Below are 18,844 nucleotides of genomic sequence, written 5' to 3' on the forward strand. Positions count from 1 at the left end.
AAGGTGGAGTTTCAGAGAGAGAAGGAAGACAGAAAACGGCATCCTTCATACACTGGTTCATTCCCAAAATGGCCAGGAGTTCTTCTGGGTCTCCCACATGGGAGCAAGGGCCCAGGAACTTGGGCCATCTTCTGCTCCTTTCCCAAGCACATCAATAGGGAGCTACATAGGAAGTGGAACAGTCAGCACTTAAACTGGCGCCCATACGTGATGCCAGCACTGCAGGGCACAGCCTAACCCGCTGCACCACAGTGCCAGCCTCATGCACATGGCTTTAAAACTGCATTCAATTGTAGTTCTGTTTGATGTCTTGGGGAGAAAACTGCCATGAAGAATATCCGATTACTTGTTATTGTTCTTGACCTTTTCATAGCCTTTCATTCTATGAACAAAAATTGCTTACAGCCTAAGTTCAACCAGCTGAACACAGACTCCCACTAACTTTACCATGAGCGCTGATGTACTGCTGCACAATACTGAGCTGGTAGGAAAGAGTCTGACACATTCTTTAGAATTTCCAGAAGGTAGTATCCTGTCCTACTCCACCATCTTACTCATACTTAGTCCTACCCTGTGCATTCCTGTTGGATGAGGTGGGGGAAGGGAGACAGCTGCACTGAACTTTCTTTTTCTAACCCTCACATAAAGACAAATATGCAAAAATTATTTTTCTATCATTTACAAAAGATGAAGATACATAATTTCCCACCACTTGTGGAGCAAATAGAAAGAAATTGTATTTGCTAATCAGACAGAATAACCATAAACTCTTAGAAACAATTACTAAAGATTAACCATTCTGAACACTAACGTTCTTTTGAGATCATTGTAATGTTTCAATGACTTACAGACTGCAGGACTAAGATATTACATGACAAACTTGGTGCATATTGTTTAAGCTTTCTCTTGATGGTTGAAGCTCAGCAACCCTTTCTTGGTTTTTTCCACTTCAGATGAGACAGATGTGTAGTTCCATCTTCTCAAGGTTGAGAATATCATAAATTTGCTGGACAGATGCAATAGAACCCCTGGAAAATTAGAAGTGTGGCTCTGATTAATTCCACTTTTCCCACTTGACTTCTTAAGTAATTGATGAAGATTGGAAACATTCATTCCTCAAATCCTGCAGATGCTTTATCCATGTCTCTCTCTTTACTAACAAAATAGGTTGTGAAGCATTGGCCTGCTGTAGAGTACTTTCTATCATCATCTAAATAAAAATAATTTTATATAAATAACCCTATACCTACATATTGTTATGTTTTCAAAAACTAGTAGTAGAAAGCACAATTTAATTTCATACCTAAAGTGCTAGAACTTTACAAAGATTCCTGGGGCCGGTGCCATGGCACACTAGGTTAAACTTTTGCCTGCAGCGCCAGCATCCCATATGGGCTCTGGTTCCCATCCCGGTTGCTCCTCTTTCAGTCCAGCTCTCTGCTATGGCCTGGGGAAGCAGTAGAGAATGGCCCAAGTGCTTGCGCCCCTGCACCTGCATGGGAGACCAGGAGGAAGCACCTGGCTCCTGGCTTAGGATTGGCACAGCTCCGGCCATTGCAGACATTTGGGGAGTGAACCAACAGAGGGAAGACCTCTCTGTCTCTTTCTCTCACTGTCTGTAACTCTACTTGTCAAATAAATAAATAAAATCTTTAACAAAAAAGATTCCTCTGTTTTTTGTAATCTGTTTAAGTCTTTTCCATTTAATACACATAAGAATACATAGTTATTTCTTTAATGATAAAATTTTAGTTCCCTAACCCTAAATTTTGCTTTCTTATGAAATGATGCAATAAATGTGGTTTTCTTTGACATTTTATACATGTGTGAGAATATCTGGAAGACAAATTCTGGAAGTGAGTTTTCTGGGTTCAAAGAAATGTGTATTTCAGGCCGGTGCCGCGGCTCACTAGGCTAATCCTCTGCCTTGCGGTGCCGGCACACCAGGTTCTAGTCCCGGTCGGGGCACCGATCCTGTCCCGGTTGCCCCTCTTCCAGGCCAGCTCTCTGCTGTGGCCAGGGAGTGCAGTGGAGGATGGCCCAAGTGCTTGGGCCCTGCACCCCATGGGAGACCAGGATAAGCCCCTGGCTCCTGCCATCGGATCAGCGCAGTGCGCCGGCCACAGCGCGCCTACCGCGGCGGCCATTGGAGGGTGAACCAACGGCAAAGGAAGACCTTTCTCTCTGTCTCTCTCTCACTGTCCACTCTGCCTGTCAAAAATAAAATAAATAAATAAATAAATGAATAAATAAAAAAGAAATGTGTATTTCAAAAATGGTAGCTCTCACCAAATTTTTCTCAGTGAAGTCTTTAGAAGATAGATAGAACCAACATACTTTTTATTAGCTTAATGTTACCACATATTAATTATTGCTAATATGAACATCAAGATACAATTTAATGTGGTTAAACTGAATATTTATTATAAATATACATTTTGAAGCGCAAAGCTGCTAGCAATGAATAGTTTCAACTCCAGTATTTCAGAAAAAATTCCTTATTTTGCTTTTTTTTTGAAATGTATTTGTGCCTGTGCTGTTTTTTGGTCCCTCCTGGAAATTCTCATTTGGCACTAAGCTAGGACAATCAAGCTCTCATCTCGTTAGTTTCTCTTCTCTCAGTAATCCCTACCTAGCACTCACTGCTGTCCAATGTCTGAAAATGATTGGGTGATGTGTTTTTCCAAAGTGTTTTGTTGTTTAACGTGGGAGAGTAAACCCAGCTTCTATTATTTTATTTTAGCTGGAGGTAGGGATTTTCTCGCTTCTAGTAATTTTCCATTTAAATACACACCTTCCAGGCAAAGCATTATATGGAACGTGGGCCCTGACTTTTTTTGTTGCTGTGGGAGTTTGTTGTTTAGTCAAGTAGCTTGTAGTCTCACTGCGTGATCAGTTTTGTTGTGATGTGCAGCTGTTGATACTCCCTGAAAACTCTATCCTCTAAGTCTGGGCACCCAGGGTCTTCATGAGATTCAAGCTACATCACAAAAACTGATATTCGAACCCCTGCTTCACCATGAATTTGGCACCAAAAGCCATGCATTGGCAGAGTAGTGGAAGTTCAGGGCATGGAATGACGTCCCTTCTGGACTGTAGGAAGACCCTGCACAAACCTGGTGCTGGAACTGAAGAGAAACCCTCCAGCGCTCCCAGCATCTCACTAAGCAGAAGGTGGCGCTGTCCAGCATTGCAGGAATTTGTAGGCTCCATCCAGTTCGCTTCGATCTCCCACATTAAAGTCTCAGTGGAATAAGAACTGTGCTCATTTCTAGAGCAGTTTGGAAGAGCCCTTGTCCCCACCCGTAAGAGTCTTTTCTTTCTACTTGAACAGTGTACGTGTTTTGTTCCTATCCTCAGTGTTCAGGAAAGATCTTATGAGACGATGGCATTTGAATAGAGACTCAAATGAAATCAAGTTATGATGACACTGAAAAATGTCTGCAGCTATAGTTTATATGTCATTTATCACACAGATGCCTCTTGTATTTACTACTTTGCTGATAATTTTACAAAATATTGAAACCAAAGTATGCTTTTATAGCATGTATATTTTGTTGTTTGTGTACGTGTCTAATATACTATCACTATTTAACTTTCTGTATTTTATCATATGCTACAGTTAAACATGCATTAAAAGTGCAAATTATTTTAGTGCATTTTGTGCTTTTATTTTAGTTAGTTTATTAATGTAATGAGAACAGAGGTCACACAATCCATCAGTACAGTTCCAAGAAGACAAACACACTTCCTTCACTCCCCTCCCCCAATCCTCCTGCCTCTCTTCCTTTCATCAGTTTTTACAAAGACATAATTTTATCCACTCTATAATCACAGGATCCATGCACCAGTAACCATGATAGTCAACACGTAAAAAAGTAAGAAGACCACCGTTTCACATGAGTACAAACAAGGGCTACACAAATTATTTTCTTTTGTATTTTAAAATAATTATTGAAATTCATCTAAGATAAAAAAATGTGTTTTTTCATGTATTTCAATAATATGTAAATGACTTGCAGGTAGTTTTGGATTTTCTATCATCAAAAATGAATTTATAATTTTGGATTCAGCAAATCATTCATGGTGGTATTTTGCGAACAGTAAGAAACTTTTTTGAAATCATAAAATAGATTACTATTTTAAAGTTTTCTCATTTTTATGCTTGCCCATTACATATTATATGTAATTTTCTTCGTCCCCAACACCAGCCTCCATAAATTCCCTTGCATAATATTGCTTCAAATTACTTTTTAAACAACAATCACTTAAGAAAACATTAAAAAAGCAAAACTATTTTTCATTGAAAATGAATAGAAATGTATACATTTATGTGACATAGAAATCATATTTTATTTTTTTTTAAACTTTTATTTAATGAATATAAATTTCCAAAGTATAGCTTATGGGTTACAATGGCTTCCCCCCTCCCATAACTTCCCTCCCGCCCGCAGCCCTCCCCTTTCCCGCTCCCTTTCCCCTTCCATTCATGTAAAGATTCATTTTCAATTCTCTTTGTATACAGAAGATCAGTTTAGTATATATTAGGTAAAGATTTCAACATTTTGCCCATATAGCAACATAAAGTGAAAAAACTACCATTGGATTACTAATTATAGCATTAAATAGCAATGTACAGCACATTAAAGACAGAGATCCTACATAATTTTTTTTTCAAATTAATTAATTTTCTATGCCATTTCCATTTTAACACCATGTTGTTGCTTTGTTGAGCACATCATACGACATAGTTACAGAACATGGTTAAACCAATGATATTCAAACTTCAAAAGACACAACAGTGTTTTCCTAGTGAAGATATTTTTTGAGCAACTTTCTTGTGTGGCAAGCATGTCTTGATGAGGTCCTTTCCACCTCCAGTGTACTAGGACCCTCTCAGGTGGTTCTTACCTTTGAGTGTGAGTGGGAATCACTCAAGGATCTCTTCAAAACCCAGAATCAGGTTCTGTAAGTCAGCGTAAGATCTGAGATGATGCATTTATGACAATCTCTTAGGAGGTCCCCACGATAATGGTCCTCACTATGCACTTTCACAAACATGGACCTAGAAAGTCTTGCCTTTGGTGTTCTGGTTTCGTTGGCTTTACAAAATATATTAAGCTTCCATTACTAAGTTATTCTTCTATGCCTCTAATTTCTATTTTAGAGAAGTCCATTGATATTCAACTAACCTATTTCTATTTTCCATTCCTATACTTTTGGTTCTTTATACAAATCTGTTTACAATGGACTGTTGATTTTTTTTTCTGAATTTATCCTATTTTTACATTTCATTTTCAGCCTACAATATACTAATCAGTTTGAAAACCAAAAATCATTAGCATTGTATAAATATTTACAGGCTAATAAACTGAAACACTGTAACTCACAGGCTACAAGTACCAATGCCCCTCTAAACTTGATATGTGATCTACATTATCATGTAGCAAGCTAAATGGTGTACCTAGGGATGTAACTTTAAATAATACTTTCTGACACTGAGGAAATGTCTTAAAATGATTACTTTGCATTTGGAAAATGCAGCCTTCTGGTAAAAAGGGAATAATGTAAATTTTTATTGAACCTTATATATGGAAGTGGCATAAGCCTTCATTTAATGAAGGAACAGAAAATAAGGAGCTTATAATCTGTCCAGTATTCTTCCTATATCATGTAGCACCATGAGATATTAATGTGAAAGTCTAAATGTGATTTTATTCTGTTATTTCTATTATATAAATTGATTTATGTAGGTCATTCACAAGGATATTAATATCTACTTTGAAACAGCTCCCTTATCTTGATAAATTATAATAAATTACTCCATAAAGCATGGGAGGCTAGTGTATATTTATCTATTTTTATTATTGTAAATACAATTTTTGATAATCTTTATATTCTTATATCAAATATTAACTTGTCTATTAATTAATTTAATATAGTTGAGATGAACTCTAAAATAAGCATCCCAAAATATATGCTGTGTAAATTTCTAGCATAATTTCGCCTCTGTTATTATACATGACTTTATCAACTAGTTATTCCTCATGAAGAACACTTTAAATTTTAAAATAATGGCACAAGTCAGTGCATGACCTTTCCTGGAAACCATTAAAACCACCTGGCAATTTTCCTGTATATTGCTTCTTTGAGTCTGCCTTCTTTTCATTTAAAATTTATTTGTCTCCTTGGTCACATCCTGTTAACTTTCTTGGAAAGTAAATCACAAAATGTCATCTGTAATTGATTATTAGACATTCTTGGGTTCACCTGATAGATCTAAATGTGTGTCACCCATATTCTGTGCTTCCTAATACAATGAGTGTGATGCTTGTAAATAATTAATAGTGATATGTGACTACCAGTTAAAACTATTGAACAATTCAAAATGTGAAAATAATAAGTGAACAAATCTGTGCATAAGTGATCTCATAGCTTGATGGTGATAAGTCTGCCAGCACTGAATGAATGATTCCGTAAACTGTATAATCAGCTATGAGTTGGAAAGGAACAAAAACATTTTATAACATGATTTGCCATATTAGAACAACCCTATGCTTTTATTGTTAGATTTAAAAGAATATAAATATTTACTATAAAAATGAAAATTGAGAAAAATTTCAAAATAACAAAAATATTATTAGACTATTGTATGTTTTAGTAACACAAAGATATGGATGATACAAAATCTACTTTCCTTGACCATCTGTACATAATTCTCCTTTTAATTCATATTTGTTTTGGGTTTGGCAAGAAAATATAACCTCCTGTAATTGGAATTACTATATAGTTGTAGAGGTAAATTTCATAATCATTAGAAGAATAATTACAGCAATTCTAAAATATAGAATATATGATAACACCATCAAGGTATCTTATTCTAACATAAACTCTAATGAAATAAGTATTTCAATCATATTTAACTTCATTTTCACCTTGAAATTTTTACAAGTTTGTGTCTAAACATTGTTTCTACCACAGTAAAAAAGTCTTTCTTAACTCATATGCCTGAATGTTTTAACCTTCAGAAGTTAAGCCAAGCAAGCTTTTGATTAAATATTAAATGTGCATGATTTTGTTTGTCCTAAGAGCCATGTCACTAAGTGCTGTGCAGACTCAGTGCTACCCTGCCACTAAACAGATACTTACATGGTGGTACCTGGGCTGGATCTGTCTTACCTAATCAGTACAGAAATCTGGTCTCTATGCAGGTAGCACAAAGTACACAGCAGCAGATCTGTAATGGCACTACAAGGGCACACTCCCACTCACTGAAATCTTCTGAACCCCATCTTTGTATTTCTCCATATGCAAGGACATCTGTGTTCTTAAGGCTGATTCTGGCTGGAAGTTCCATTTTCAGCTTGATAACTTAAGGTCACTGGCATCTCATTTTTGATGGAGGCCTCTTCCCATCTCTGTCTTATACCTACTTGAATGTAGAACTCAAACTGCTTTTCCTGATTTCCTACACAAGGCTAACAACATCAACAGGTAGATAATAGCAAAAAGTAAAGCTGATAATTATATATCCTAACATTTTTCTATTTTTTTTTTAATTTTCTACTTCACTCTAATACATTATATATCAGGTGCTCTATTTGTTACCTTGGGTAGGGAAAACATAATATCAGCTTTTTGGAACTGACATTTCACTAAGTATAATGATTTCCAGTTGTATCCATCTTGTTGCAAAAGACAGGCTTTCATTTTTTCTTAACAGCTGAGTAGTACCCCGTGGTGTATATATAACCCATACTTTCTTTATCCGGTCATATCCTAACTCTTAAAACCCTGGAGCCAGTTCAATCTGGGATTATCTGGATTATTTTCAATGGTTGCCTTGGAGCCACAGCAACAGCCCTTCACCTCATTCCACTAACTTTTCCAAACTCAAGTTCAACATTACCTGTTCCTGTGCACAGACTCATTAAAAAGCTCTTTTAAAAGAGGGGCAATCGTGGGCACCAACTTCTCCTACAAAATCACTAAGGTTTCCTTTTTCACCTTCACAGGGTACCGTGATTACATCTGTTGCTCTTCAGAAACAAACTGTTCCTAACTGTGTGATGTCTGCATTAGGATTTGACTTCACAGAAGGTCTCGGTTCTACTCCATTGACAGACATCTTTTCATTCACACACGAACAGCTGCGCCACAGCTGTTTGGGAGAAGATCTTAGGAAAGGGTGACTTTGGAACAGAGACTCCAGTAAGATCAGGTAGATAAAGTTTCAGTGTGTTGGTTCCTGCACTCGCTTTCCCAGCTTCTCTCATTTTCCTGAGTGAGGGAGAGCTCCCTTTTGATTCGTGGAGAACCAGTTCTGCCTCCTTGGAACACACAAAGAATTGTTTTTCTTTTCACCATTAACACCTTACACAGATTACAGAGGCAATATGGGTGCTGATTTGTGTCCTGGCTGTTCCACACTCAATCCAGATCTCTGCTAAAGGCCTAGCAAAGCAGCAGAGGAGAATCCAGTGCTTGGGCCTCTGCGCCCATGTGGGAGACCCAGATGAAGTTCCTGGCCCCTAGCTTTGACCTGGCCCAGCCTCAGCAGCCATCTAGGGAGTGAACCAGCAGATGGAAGATCTCTCTCATTTTCTCTTTCTCTCTCTTTCTCTCTGTAACTCTACTTTTCTAATAAACAAATCTTAAAAAAAAAAAAAAGATGTTTAGTAGTCTATAGTATAGACTATTCCTAGGAATTCACTGTGTGTTACCACTGCCTAATTACGTATGTAAAATAATCCTTTTATTCTTCCTGGTCTAGTTTGGGCTGATAAACTGTAAGTAAGGACACAAACACTGATTGGTAACAACTTGCTTAACAATCTAGGTTTGCTTAATTATTAACAGAAGTGATAACTGTCTTATTGTAAAACAATTTTGTAACTATGATGGATTTAATATATGGCTTTGGAAATGCAGAACATCTTTCTTCGTCATTTCTACAAAATTACTCCTATTTTCACACAGCAGAATCCCAGACAATAGGAGACTGGCTGTGTTTGGGGGCTCTCTGTGTGAGTTTCCTGTCCTGCTGATCCGGACCAGGGAGATACATGAAGACGGGAATCTGGAGACAGAGAATATGTTGTGAGGCAGCTGATACTGCTCTTGTGTCCACTGCAGGAGTGAAACTGTCCAGAACTTTACACACATTGCTTTACTTGATAATCATCCCATGGAAATGGGTTCCTCCCCCTCATTATTATGAGAAAATAAACTCTCTTGGAGAGGAGATATCTTACCAATAACACTGTGAAGACACAGGTTAATGTCTTGCACAGGTGACAAAAAAGTCACCAATCAGGGATTTTATAAACATGCACAATGTTAAAATCTATACTCTTTGAAACTACTGTCTGGCCCGGGAAGACAGTGGAGGATGGCCCAAGTCCTTGGGCCCTGCACCCGCATGGGAGACCAGGAGAAGCACCTGGCTCCTGGCTTCAGATCAGCACAATGTGCCGGCCGCAGCGACCATTGGAGGGTGAACCAATGGCAAAAAGGAAGACCTTTCTCTCTGTCTCTCTCTCTCGCTATCTACTCTGCCTGTCAAAAAAAAAAAAAAAAATTAAGATTAAAAAAAAACCTACTGTCTAGATAATTCAAATTTTCAAAAAAATAAAATTAAGAAAATAAAGCAATATGTTAATAGAATTGGCTGGATTTATATCTATAATATTTTATTATCTTAAATAATGTAAATTAATTACATCATGCAGCTTAGAATATTATGTGAAAATTATATTTGAGAATAGTGTGTAGTGTACTATGCAGTATAAGAAAGTGATAAATTATAATTTAATTGGGGATGGGTCATACTAAATTGCAATTTTCTCAAATATTTGTTTTGCTTATTCCTAACTTATTAAACAATTAATTGAACTTAATTATCAAGCCATCCCCCAATGCACTGTTAATTAAGAACTCATACTTTGCATTTGAAGGATCAAATGGTGTGCTTTAGTCTTTAAAAAAAATGAATTATGGGGCCGGCACACTGGCGCAATGGGTTAATCCTCCACCTGTGGTGCCAGCATCCCATATGGGCGCAGATTCTAGTCCTGGCTACTCCTCTTCCAATCCAGCTCTCTGCTATGGCCTGGGACAGCAGTAGAGGTTGGCCCAAGTGCTTGCGCCCCTGCACCTGAATGGAAGAAATACCTTTCTCTCTGTCTCTCCCTCTCACTGTCTGTAACTCTCTCTCCCAAATAAAAAAAAAAATGTTTAAAAAATGAATTAATGCACAATTAGATTCGTTTTCACTAAACTTTATCATATATAAAATATTTAAGCCTAAAGAAACACATGAAAATATATCAAAGTATAAGCGTGAGGTGATTACACAAAAAAGTATACAACAAAGTGTGCAAATCTTGGGGGTTATTCGAGAATCCTGCCTGCTGCAGGTCTCTACTTAACCATAAAAAAATCAAGTGTTGACATATTAAAAATGTCATATCCTTGAGGTATCAAATTGATTCATCAACTATATTCCTCAGAATAGACAAGTCTATTACAAATTTTAAAAAAAGAAAAAGAATGACAATTGAAAGTTCTAAAATACAGTAGTAATGCACTACAAGAGTTAATTCCATACTCACTATATTTGTATATTAACATACACAGAGAAATTTACATTTTCTAGCTACATTATTTGAAAAAAGAGCTTTCCTCTCTGGCCAGGAGAAACAACCCAAAAGGCCTCTGTGACTGCAGTATCTTTCATCTAGTCACTTGATCAAAAATGGTCGCGTGTCCATGATCAACTGGAGGAAAATCCAATCACCATGATAGCTGCATGTGCCTAGCACAGAGCCTGATTCTTTTGTTTTAATACTTTTAAGCATTTCACCATTTTTTAATTTAATTTCTGTAATCACAGGAGTGATTTCCCAGACCTGCTTCTCCTTTATGAGAGTTTTGAATCACAGGACATCTAGTCACATCATGATGAAAAAGGACTTCAGAATATTCTAGACACCAACTTCTATCAAAGAGAGCAGGGCAGAAAGAGCAAAGGACTTGGTGTTTGGGTACTTGACTCCATTTCCCTTGATAATACTTTTTCCATGATCCTCTTTCATTTCTCTTTTAAAATGTCATACAGGTGCTTTTGGTGTGATGTTGGAAAAAAACAAAATTGGGTGGGGAATGATTTGGTGTAAACATCAGTGGAAAAAATGCAAGCAAGGTTAAGAAAATTTTGATGTCATATTTGTATGCATGGCAATAGGAGGGGGAGAATGTCCTTAGATTGATTTTGGGCAATGTGTAACAAAATAAAAAAAACAGTTATGGCTATTATTATTAATTATATCCTTTTACCAGTAAAATCTAATATCACAAATATAAACACTAATATTAAGTTAGTAATAGTTAAAATACTTAACCCAACACATGAATAGCCTGGAGACTCACAAAATTTGCCACATCGGCTCCCTCAACCACCCCTCCAAATATTATGGAGTAAATATAATGTTATTTGTAAATATATATTTATAAGTAAAAATATATTCTGCTGACTGATGTTGAGGGAGAAACATTAATATGCATAGTTCTCAACTCACACCTCCAGAGAACCATAAGTATGGGGATTATCCTTTCAACTAGGTATATCTTGCTATATTTTTACCTTTGTTAATTTCCATTAGGATTGTAAATCAATTTAGAGTATCAAAGTTGTAATATAATTTAGAGGTAATGACTTTCTTAAGCAATTTCAATTTAATGCCTCATCATGGCGAAATAAAAATGTGGATCGGTAATTTTGTTAACATAATTTTGCTTGACTTAAAGATGGATATTTGAATATAAAACATATAAATTCTATATTGAATTATCTCCAAGTATTTTCTTAAAGTTTCACATGATTTTAAATATTTTTAATTTTGTAGTCAGAGAGAAACACAGAGTACTATGAATATAATTATAGCTGTATATATTTGATATTTTATATGACATCAGTTTAGAAGAATGCTCTTTGTTTTCTTTTGCTTACTTAATTGCGAGATATGGAGATGGAGGGAAAGAGTGACAGAGACACAGAGACAGACAACTTTCATTTGCTACTTTACTCAACAAATTCGTATAACAGGACCAGAGGCCAAAGCCAGGAGCTGGGGGCTCAATCTAGGTCTCTCATGTGGATGTCAAGAAACCAATTTCTGTAGCCATCACTGTTGCCTCACAGATTATATTCCATTTGTCTATAAGTCTGCTTTTGTGCCAGTACCAGCATGTTTTGATTATAACTGCCCTTTAGTGTGCCTTGAGATCTGGTATTATAATGCCTCCAGTTTTTATTTTGTTGTTCAAGATTGCTTTAGCTATTCAGGGTCTCTGTTTTCATATGAATTTTAAACATCATGTTTTTCTAGATCTGAGATGAATGTTGTTGGTATTTTGATGGAGATAACATTGAATCTATAAATTGTGTTCAATAGTATGGCTATTTTGATGATGGTTTTTACAATCATTGGAAATGGAAGACTTTTCCACTTTTTAAATGTCTTCTGTTTCTTTCTTTAATGTTTTGTAATTTTCCTTGTAGACATCTTTGACATCTTTGTTAAATTTATTCTGAGGTATTTTAATTTTTTACAGCTATTGTGAATGGGATTGATCTTTGAAGTTCTTTCTCAGCTATGGTATGGTCTGTGTATACAAAGGCTATGATTTCTGTGTTTTGATTTTATATCCTGCTATGTAACTAAACTCTTTTATGAGTTCCAATGGCTTCTTGGTAGAGTCATCTGCAGACAAGGAAAGTTTGACTTCCTCCTTTCCAATCTGTATCCATTTGATTTCTTTTTCTTGACTAATGGCTATGGCTAAAACTTCCAGGACTATATTGAATAGCAATGGTGAATGTAAACATCCTTGTCTGATTCTGGATCTTAGTGGAAATGTTTCTAACTTTTCCCCATTCAATATGATGTTGGCTCTGGGTTTGTCATATATTGCCTTGATTGTGTTGAAGAATGTTCCTTCTATACTCAATTTGCTTAAGGTTTTCATCATTAAAGGATGCTGAATTATATCAAATGTTTTCTCTGCATCTATTGAGATAACCATATGGTTTTTGTTCTTCAGTTTGTTAATGTGATGTATCACATTTATTGATTTTCAGATGTTGAACCATGCCTGCAAACCAGGAGTAAATCCCATTTGGTCAAAGTGAATGATCTCTCTGTTTTGTTGTTGGATTTCATAGAATAGTACTTTGTTAAAGATTTTTGCATTTATGTTCATCAGGGGTATTGGTCTATAGTTCTCTTTTTCTGTTGTTTCTTTTTTATGGCTTAGGAATTAAGGTGATGGTGGCTTCATAGAAGGAGTTTGGGATGATACCCTCCCTTTTTTTAAATTGCTTGAGAAGAATTGCAATTAGTTCTTTAAATGTCTGGTAAGATTCAGCAGTGAAGCCATTGGGACTTGGGTGTTTCTTTGTTGGCAGGTTCTTTATTACTGATTCAATCTCTAACTTGGTTATTGGTCTGTTTACATATTCTGTGTCTTCATGACTTAATTTTGGTAGATGGTATGTGTGCAGGAATTGATCCACTTCTTTTAGGTTTCCCATTTTGTTAGCATACAGCTCTTACAGCTCTATGTAGTAATTTCTGATTATTCTTGTTATTTCTGGGGTATCTCTTGTTACATTTCCTTTTTCATTGATTTGGGTCTTCTCCCTCTTTTTTGGTGAGTTGCACCAATGGTGTATCATTTTGGTTATTTAAAAAAAAACAGCTCTTCATTTCATTGATCTTTTCTATTTTTGTTTCAATTTTGTTTATTTTTTCTGTAGTTTTAATTATTTCTTTCCTCCCACTATTTTGGGGTTTGGTTTGTTGTTGTTTTTCTAGATTTTTGAGGTGCATTGATAACTCATTTACTTGGTGACTTTCCAGTTTCTTGATGGAGGCACCAATTACTACAAAGTCTCCTTTTAACACTGCTTTTTGCTGTATCCTTTAAGTTTAAATATGATGTATTGTCATCTTTATTCATTTCCAGAAATTTTTTTTTATTTTTCTTTTGATTTCTTCTATGATTCACTCTTCATTCAGGAACATGTTGCTTAATCTCCATGTGTTTGCATATGTTCTAGAGATTCTCAAGTTGTTGATTTCTAGCTTCTATCCATTGTGATCAGAGAACATGCATGGTATTATTTTCTTTTCTCTTTTTTGTAATTTGCTGAGACCTGCTCTATGTCATAGTATATGGTCTATCCTAGAGAAAGTTCCACGCATTGATGAGAAAAAAATGTGTATTCTGCAACGGTGGGGCAAAAAATTCTGTAGATATCAGTTAGGTCCATTTGGTCTATAGTTTTTATTAGCCCTATTGTTTATGGATTTTCAGTCTGACCACTCCATTTATGAAAGTGGGGTGTTGAAGTCCCCCTTTACTATTGTACTGAAATCTATGTCTCACTTTATATCCATTACCATTTTTTTAAATAGCCAGGCACCCTGTAATTGGGTGTGTATACATTTATTGTAGTCACAACTTTCTGTTGAATTGAACACTTAATCATTACATAGTGCCCTTCTCTGTCTTCTAACAGTTTTTATGCTAAACTTTATTTGTCTGATATTAGGATGGCTATACCTGCACTCTTTTGCTTTCTATTAGCATGAAATATCCTTTTCCATCCTTTCACTTTCAGTCTACGTGTATCTTTGTTGATGAGATGTGTTTCTTGTAGGTAGCAAATAGATGGCTCTTGCTTTTTAATTCATTTGGCCCATCTGTCTCTTTGAATTGGAGAGTTGAGGCCATTTACATTCAAGATGAATATTGATAAGTAACAACATGGCCCTGCCATTTTTCCATGAATATTCCTATTCTTTACTTTGGATTTATTTTGTACTTTTACTGAGGGATTTTCTGCCTTCACATTCTTTCATGATGATGAATTACCTTTGGTGTGTCTGTGTATAGCACATCCTTTAGTATCTTTTGTGAGGCTGGATAAGAGGCAACAAATTATTTCAATTTCTTTTTGTTATGGAAGATCTTTATTTCACCTTCATTCATAAATGAGAGCTGTGCAGGGTAATGTTTTCTGGGTTTTCAGTTTTTTTTTTTTTCCTCTTAAGACTTGGACTATATCTTGCATTCTCTCCTAGCCTAAAGGGTTTCTGTTGAGAAGTCAGCTTGAGTCAAATTGGAGAACCTCTGTAAATAATCTGACATTTCTCTCATGCATATTTTAGAATATTTTCTTTATGCTTTACTGTGAAAAGTTTGAAGATAACGTGTTGTGGAGAAGATCTTTTCTGGTCATGTCTATTAGGAGTTCTATGTGCTTCCTGTACTTGGATGTCCCTTTCTTTCTCCAAATTAGTGAAGTTTTCTGTGATTATTTCAGTAAATATGCCTTTTAATCCATTCTTCTTTCCACACCTTCAGGAACTTCTATGACCTGTATATTGAGTCATTTGTTAGTATCCCATAAGTCTATAACATGTTTTTAAGGTTTCTAATTTTCTAATTTCTTCTTGTTTTGTTGTTGTTGTTGTTGTTGTTTTTTGTCTGACCAAATGATTTCCAGAGATTTGTCTTCTATCACAGATATTCTTACTTCTCAATCACCATCTGTTTTTAAGGCTTTCCACCACATTTTTTATTTGATCAATTGAACTATTCAATTGATCAAATAATTATTATCCTTAAGATCTCAATTTTATGGGAAAAATTTTCATTCATGTCATTATGGCTTTCAGTTTGTGGATTTGCTTCTGATTGCTTTTGATTAATCCTGTGATTTCCTGCAGTTTGACCCTGAGGGTGAACTTTCTGCACTTTTTTCTGCTAATTTTGTCGAGTCTGGATCAGAAAGCCTAGTTGCTATTCTGCCATCTTGGAACCCCCAGAGTCCTCCTTCATATACCCTCCTAGCCAGCCACATTCAATAGATGGCAGCAACATTCCTCAGAAAATCTTGTTTGGTAATATGAGTCTGACCAAAGGGAGGAGGTAGAGAATGAAATGTAACTGCAGTGAGGTGAAAGCCCGCCCCGGTCTGTGCGCTCTCAGTTCTTGCAGTTTATGGCACTTGTTTTCTCACCAAAGATGACATAGCTGTGAAGGAGTTTTCACATCTCTATGTTTCTCTGTGATGGGGCCCTGTTTGGGTGCTTTGTCTCTCCAACAAAATTGTAAGTTTTGTGGAATCCGCATGCTTTCATCAGCTATTGGTGTTAATAGGGGGTACATGGATTTCTGAAGTTTGTGTTGCATGAAAGAAGCACAAAACTGGTGTATCTGACAACTTTGTCAGTTAAAAATATGTCTTTGAGAGGTATTGAAGATAGTTAAGGTTTTTAGTTTCTAATTTACTCCCAGTGTTCATGTTGCCAAATCCACATCCTCAAAGGCCCTCTTGAGTACTTAAGTTTTGGGGCTATACTAATGTTTTTCTACTTGTTGCTGAATCTCAGTTTTAAGAAAACCCAAGCTGGAAAAGCAATAATAATATGAACATAAGTAAAAGATATATTACACATATTGTTAGCACTAAGAAATAACTATTAGCCTTTAATTTAAATCAAACACTATAAATAAATGTTTAAGTGTAGTTGGATAAATATAGATCAATATTTACATTTTGCTGTATAATCTTACACATAAATACACATATATAAATGAAATACAGTTTTACTTATATTTTACGTTGTTACTACATCTCCATCAAGAAACTCTTATATCACCTAAATTTTGAGAATATTTTCTAAACTAATGATTCTTTAAAAAAGCAGTTGATAGCTTTTTTGCAAAATTCCTGGCAAATATATTTATGAGATGTGGGTCTCTTTCTTTCACCAACCCCTAGTTGTAGGAAAGAGGCTGTGCTGTAAGTACCAAAGGCAAAGAAAAGCAGACACCAATTCCCTTTGGACCACACTCAACAATGTTAGTTGTTAGTGAAATGCAAAAGAAAAACAGAATGGGATACCACTATAAACCAACAGGGAAAACTTTAATAAGAAATATAGATGATAGCAAATGTTGTCGAGGATGGGAATAAATTGGAGCACTCACTGCTGTTGCAATTGTAAAATTGTGCAGCGGCTTTAGAAAACAATCTCTCTAAAAAATTAAACACATAATGCGACAATTCAAACCTCCACAACCCAAATTCTTCCATAGAAAGAGGAAACAATTAAATTCTCACATCTGATCTTGTATTTCCTTAATTGGAACTCCCTATTCCTTTTTAACTACAATAACATTAAACCTTTAGTGTACTTAAAAATTTTGCCATTCCATAGCTATTGTCTTCTTTCTACACTCATTTTCATCATAGCAATTTTTTCAAAGTAGTCTTTAAGTCGCATTCAAGATCCATGATCAAGGTGAGAAAATCATATTTCTGCTTTTCACTCTGAAACCTCTCAAATGAATAATTTCTGTTTACCTAATTAATTTTTGTTGTTTTAGGAATGTGTGGATCTAATCACTCAAGTTTGTTTCTGGTCCTCAAGAAATGTTGCAGATTTTTCTTCCTGCCAGATTTTTTAAATGTGACAACTCTTCTAGCTTGCAATTCTTTTTCTCTGCTTAGTTCTTTGTCTCATATCCATGAAGAACGAGAAACATGGAAAAGGAAAAGTGGAGCAAGGTGAAGGAGGTTAATTAAGCAAAGGAGAATGTGAATGGCAGAACACCTGGCAGTGCTGGGAAGGGTTCTTGAGTGTCGAAGTGTTTCTTATAGGCTGTAAAAGGATAAATTCTTATGATCGAAATAGGGGAGGTATTGGGAAGTGATGGTTTTTAATGGATAACTGGGTGAGTCTAAGTCTCCAATCAGAAACTTCCTTCATGGAAGATGGTTGCTTGACATTTCTCAGATCCTCCAAGTCTGATCAACAGATGGTGGGGAGTGGCTCCTTGGTCCCTCTCTACGTAGCCAGGAGACTATCAGTTCTTACTCTGAACAGGTAACCCTACCTGCCATTAGGGAGAAGGATGACACTTCTAGCTGGAGAGTGGTGATGGTGAAGACAGCAGTCAGGACTCCTCCTGTAGAGATCTGTCTAGGGATCCCTGGCAAAAGGTGTGCATTTGTGGTCTATTTGTAGAACCACCTCAAGTTTGGTAGTCTCTGGATGAGAAGAGACAATTTGAAAAGAAAGTTGAATATACAAGGCCTAAACATAAGGAGTATCCAAAACAAAACAAAACAAAACAAAAATGCAAAGCGGAGCTACAAGGGGAAAAATCCATATCCGTGTGTTAGAGTCATAAATAGGGTAAGAGAGATTGCAGCCAGCTAGGAAAAAGCCTGTCTATTCTCTAAGGTTGTCTGTAAGCAGATACTGTCTTCTAGAAACTAGATTTTCTTCCACAGCCTGGGAAGTGTTAATCCAACTGCAACCTGCTTCATTTAATAACACATATGCTCTGACTTCTTGGGCCATGAGAATGTCTAATGCAAGACCACAGAACCCACTGACAATAGCAGTTTCTTGAGCCTTGCAGGTTCTTATCATGGCCTCCCATTTCATTGAACCACAAGAGTGAAGGTTAACATGTATCTCTCCGGCCGGCACCACGGCTCACTAGGCTAATCCTCCACCTACAGCGCTGGCACTCCATGTTCCAGTCCAGTTCTGTCCCGGTTGCTTCTGTTCCAGTCCAGCTCTCTGCTGTGGCCCGGGAAGGCAGTGGAGGATGGCCCAGGTCCTTGGGCCCTGCACCCACATAGGAGACCAGGAGGAAGCACCTGGTTCCTTGCTTCAGATCGGCACAGCGCTCCGGCCGTAGCGGCCATTTGGGGGATGAACCAACGGAAGGAAGACCTTTCTCTCTGTCTCTCTCT

This window comes from Lepus europaeus, chromosome 9, assembly GCF_033115175.1.
Source record: "Lepus europaeus isolate LE1 chromosome 9, mLepTim1.pri, whole genome shotgun sequence".
NCBI lineage: Eukaryota > Metazoa > Chordata > Mammalia > Lagomorpha > Leporidae > Lepus > Lepus europaeus.